Below are 6,000 nucleotides of genomic sequence, written 5' to 3' on the forward strand. Positions count from 1 at the left end.
GTTGTCACACTGCAGAATGAAGAATAGCAACTAGGTTGGTCTCTAATTACAGAATGTCTGAACCCTGTAATTTCAAGTATTAACGTGATCCTCCTTGTACTTGCCTCTCTTTTTTTTTAATTTAGGACTCGATTTCGTTTGCGGAAAGATTTTTTCTTCATTGAAATGTTTTTTTTTAAAAGTTGATTTTGGAGGTATGATGTTTGGAAAAATAATTTTGATGTTTGATTGACTATAAAAAAAGGTACATTATAGAGTGGATTATATTTAGTTGAGCATCTATTTTTTTCAAAAAAGTTGTGTGGAATATCTATTATATCTTAATAAAAAAAATTTATCCATGAATTTAATGATTTAAGAATAGTTTTGAAATATAAAATTAATTTCAATTTTTAATCGGTTTAAAATAACTTTTTTATGTTCTTCATGAATTTTTTTTTTAATAAAACATGAAAAAATTACTTTTATTGGAATGTTATTTTTATTTTTTTGTTGACTTTTTTTTTTCCCTGCAAACCAATCGAGGCTTTAAAGATATTGAAGTCTAGCGGTGAATAAAGTCATTTGAAGAATTTTTAACTATTACAACAACAAATGCTTGCTTTTTGACCGCAGCGTTATGTTAAACCATTCTACAGAGTTGGCCCTTATAAAAAAATAATAATAATTGGAGGCACCATGATGAGTAAGTAAATTTCTCTATCTTGCTATGTAATAATAATTTGGAGTAAAAATTTGCCATATCGAAGGCTTAATGGAATATTGGAACTTTAGGAAGCTGTAGCTTCTAATTTGGAATTGATGGTTTAGAAATCAAGATTTGGCTTTTGTCTAAATTTAAAATTTTAAAATATTCTTATTATTTTTAGCAGAGGAATCCAACCCTATTTAGATTGAATTTTATTAGCCTAAAAGGAGAAGTTTTCAACCCTCTAATCAGAAAAGGAATCGGATCTAAGTAAAAAGAATTTTTCTTCATTGGAATATTTGTTCTGAAAAGTTGATGCTTGAGTATATGATGCTCGGAAAAGAAGATTTTGCATGTTTGGTTAGCCAGAAAAAATGCTATATTTCCAAGTGGCTTATATTTAGTTGAATATCTATTTTTGAAAGCAAATTATATAAAATACCTATTAGGCTCTTAATGAAGATAAAGACTTAAAGTTTAAGGATACTTTTAGAAAAGAATTATTCCAATTTTCAACCCATAGAAAAGTGACTTTCCTGCTTAACCTTTGGTGAACGCAGTATGTCGTTGAGATTTATGGTGGAGAGTGCTCGTGTGCAGGTGGCGGAGATCAAGTACATCATATATGTCGGAGAGACCTTGACAGCTCGGACATCTGGGGTTCCCTTTCTACTTCGGTAGCATCTCATACGGTATTTTTTACCTAGGAGCCCCCACCTCCGAGTTTCCTCAAGGTCAACTTCGATGGGTCTATCTTAGACAGTGGTATGAGAGGTGACACAGGTTTTATTATTCGGGACCCGTCTGTTAGAGTCGTGGTACAGGGGGCGTCAACTCTTTCACATATCGGTTCCAGGTGTATAGCTGAGGGCCGCTTGGGCGGGCTTTTGTCACGCTCGGTGTGTTTTACGGGCTAGTTCCATCATCCTGGAGGGGAACTTGGCCATGGCCATTAGCTGGATCCAAGAGGGTACAAGGGGTAACGGTTGTGTCTACCCTTTGCTTTGAGATATTTGGGCAATGGTGAGGAATGGAGGAGATTTTCAGGCTAAGTATGTTTTCTGTGAAGCTAATGGGGCCGCGGACTGGGTGGCTGCTTATGTAGCTAGTCACTCGGGTAGTACCCTGTGGGTTGGAGATGAAGAGTTGCCTCTGGCACTCTGAGGTATTTTGTTTTTTGATTTTATTGGGTGCATCCGTATTCGTCTGGTATGATTCACTCGCTTTAGCAAAAAAAAAAAAAAAGGACTTTCCTAGCTAATGGAAAAGTGACTTTCTCGTGTTGCACATCGGTTTTTCTCTTTTATAAAATGTGGAAATCTTATTTTCAAAACAAAAGCTATTTTTTCATCTTTTTTTTTTCAAAACTCCAACAAGATATAAGGTATTTCTCAATTTTTTCGTTAACTACACTTCCCCCTCCTTCTCTTGTGAACCAAAGGAGTCTTTGTAGGACTTGCAATTTATCTAATTTTAGCTAGAAGAAGAATCCAACTCAAATAAGGAGGTTCTATCTAGCATAAATATCCATATGTTATAGTCTTGGAGAATGGGAATAGAGGGAGTGAAATCAAAATGTATACTCTGCTTTGCATCCAATAGAATCCCGAAATAGAGAGTGAAAGAAAAAAAGTATATACTCTACTTTCTACAATGATATGTACCATAACTTATGGAGCATGAAAAATTAATGAAAGTAACAAGCTTAGAGTGTTGTTTTATGAAATTTTTATTATTTATTATTTAATTTAAGAGATTTAATTTGAGCGGGTTGAAAGAATTACTTTTTTTTTTCTCTCCAATCGGATTAAAAAGAAAAAAAAAGGCCTTTTACATAATATTTAGATTTTCACCTATCCTTTGCAAGGCTTCAAGTTTGAGCTGGTGCATCGAAATTAGGACTTAGCTTATCTTGGGTACACCTTCCTTCCATTTTTTTCCTTTAAAAAAATAAAATAGAGAAATCTTACAAATCGCGTAATATGAAAGAGTATCATATAATCTCTTTTTATTTTTCTTTCCTTTGGAAGGAAATATTATACTTAGCTTTCTTGAAATGATAGGAAAGATACATGTTTCATTGTAATAAATTAGCAACAGAAACTATATTAAAGAAATATGTAAAGATATTATGTATACATTCATACACACACATATGTATATATATCCATAAATATGTGCTCGAGAGAACAAATCTTAGTTAACTAAATTCTGATAAGAATAAAACCTTTTCAAAGAATCCAGTTGGATAAGAATCAACAAGAAGAGTCAAACAAATCGTGGAATTTAGCAGAAGATGTCATCCATAAGGTAGTAGAAATAAACATCAAAATTATCTAAAGTGTTGATGAATCAGGACACTTTCCTCCGCATCAAAGCCATTAAGGCCAGGAGAATTCTAATATTAATCAAGAGACCATTAAAGGCCCCTTGAGAGTCTAGCTAATAAGATTAAATGATGTATTGGGGGCAAATGATCCTGTATAGTGGCTTTCTAGTCTTCAGCTTTCAAGCATGGCAACCATGAAATCTTCTTACGATTTATGTTTAAAAAACATTAACAAGAAAAATATAACATCTAGTCTTTTGCTGGGCTGTCACAATTAGTATTTTATGTTTTGTCCATGGATATAATTAGATCTATGTTCTGCATAGTTTGGAATATTAATTATGCTATTTATTTACTGGTCCTCCATGGACTCCAGTATAACGAAAAATTCTTGTTGACTAGAAATTCTATTTTGGGTCTACAAGGCAAGTTATTCCGTAATTCCTAATCCCATGATATAATTGTTAAAATACCAATCATACCCCCAGCCCAGGATTCCCATAATGGCGCATCATCTAGGCATTCCGTTAAGGAAATACACATGTCCAAATCCCTTCTTCTCCGTTTGGTCATCTTCTTCCTCGAAAGAAGCCCTCACCTCAAAGATCCCTATGCTTATTCCATCAATCCCTAAAAAAGTTCTTAAAAAAGAGTCCTCACTCTATTTCACCATTCTCTTTTCATCTACGGTTAACGAAAAAAAAAATGTAGAAAATTCTTCCCAACTCTATGTCTTCATTCTCCTTTTCTACGTTATTAAAAATCTATAGAAAATCTCTTCCCACTCTGTTTCAATATTCTGTTCCTACATCATTAAAAAGCTGCAGAAAAACTCTCCACACTTTGTTTTACCATTCTTTTTTGGTCCATGATTAAAATATGTTATACAGAAATCTCTCACATGCTCTATTTCACCATTCTTCTTTTATCTTTCAACTAAAAATCTGTAAAGAATTCCCTCACCACTCTGTTACACTATTCTTTTATCCTACCTCATCTAAAAAATTCGTAAATAAAATTCTAGCCGACTATATTACACCATCACCTTTTCCTCCTTCAGGGAGAGAAATCTCTAGAAAAATCCACCCCTTCTCTTCAAACAATCTCATCCAATATTCAAATGATCATGGCTAGAGGACCTAAGCAGCTTGGTTTCCATGGCCGTGTGCTCTTATGGCAGCAACGCTCACATCATTTCCATCTCACAAGATACAACCCTTGATCATATTTACAATGAAATAGTGGAGGTAGAAGCATCTACCTTCTACAATGGCTGATAAAAATATAAGGAATATGTATGAAACAAATATCAAGTTATATGTTGCAATAATTGAGATGATTGTCCGTAATTTTGCAGGATTAACCATAAGGTTCTAATATGGTAATTAACATGAGGTGATATGTACATTATTGGTACTTTTCTTTTTTTGATATTCTACTTTTTAATTAATCTTGTTGTGCATATCCAGTGGCTGCTTGTACACACTAATTATGATATATATATATATATATATATATATATATATATATATATATATATATATATGCAATCAATTTTAAGTGCAAAATCATTTGTTAATATGTTGAAGAAATTGTCCTGTTATGTTGCAGGGATAGCGGGCCATCTTAGAATATTGAGCATACATGCCATTGCAAAAATGCTCTAAAGAGTAGCTCATCTTATTTTGCCTCCTTTGGCGACTCAAGTAATTTTGGTCAACTTGTTGAAGAAACAAGAGTTACAATTGAATAAGAACCAAGTCAAAAAAATACTTTGGATGCTTGCAAGTGCTCCATAAGAATGTTGGTCAAGAGTTCAAGGGTGTAGAAATCCTTTGTGACACAATTCGTAATTTCTACAATGCAAATTATAGAAATTTTATATATGTGAAGAATGACCATCAGCATGTGATCGTGGAATATGCATATAAGGGTTGTGGATGGAGTATTCATGCTTCTCGACTTAAGAATCAAGATAGTTTGCTGTTAAAACAATGAACCATGATCATACATGCGGGGGAGGTTTGCAATCCTACGGCTTTGAAATATTAGTTTCAAATATTATGAAAGATAAACTTCAAGATATGCCACTATATAGGCCAATAGATATAGTAAAAGATATTCGTTGAGATTATGATGTGGAATTACCATATTATCAAGCTTGACATAGGATGGAGATGGCCAAAAAGGAACTTTATGGTCATAAGTTACTATCTTATGACCAGATACACTAGTATTGCGATGTCATTCTTCAAACCAACCGTAGCCACATAGCGAAGTATGAAACCAACGAAGGTCAATTCGTCAGCCTAGTCATTTTATTTCATGCTTCAATCAATGGTTTTGTAAAAGGAAGTAGATTTTTGATTTTCATGGATCGAATATTTATAAAGCTTAAGGATGGAATAGTACTACTTAGCACCACTTGTAATGATGCAACTCATGATATATTCCCCATAGCATATGGTTTGGTTGATATAGAGATAGATAACAATTGAAAGTGGTTTTTGTCGGATTTTGCAAGGAGCAATAGATATTTGTGATGACTATCATGGTCAGTAGTTTATGATTATGATGGGAAAGCACTAGAAACTTATCAAAATAGTGCCAAAGTACTTTCTTGATATTTACCACTTATATTGTATCGATTATATAAAAGACAACTTTAACAATCAGGCTTGTAGCATCATTTTTCAAAATGGTAAGCTCCAGCTTTAAATTATCCATATACATTATGGTAGTGTTGGCCTCATATCTTTTGATAATTGCTCATGTAGGTGCTTGTCCATTATTATGCAGTTGAGAGAAAGAGGCTGCTTGATTTATTAAATAATATCGTCCATACTCCAAGGCTGAATGTTTTTTCGAAACTAATTAGCAAACTAATAGTGGATGCTCTAGAAATAAGAAACTTTCTTATACATGCGAAGGCTTTTCCTAGGTTTGTAATAGGGGATCATGATATCTAATGTGGCAGAATGTT

This window comes from Phoenix dactylifera, chromosome 11, assembly GCF_009389715.1.
Source record: "Phoenix dactylifera cultivar Barhee BC4 chromosome 11, palm_55x_up_171113_PBpolish2nd_filt_p, whole genome shotgun sequence".
Taxonomy (NCBI): Eukaryota; Viridiplantae; Streptophyta; class Magnoliopsida; order Arecales; family Arecaceae; genus Phoenix; species Phoenix dactylifera.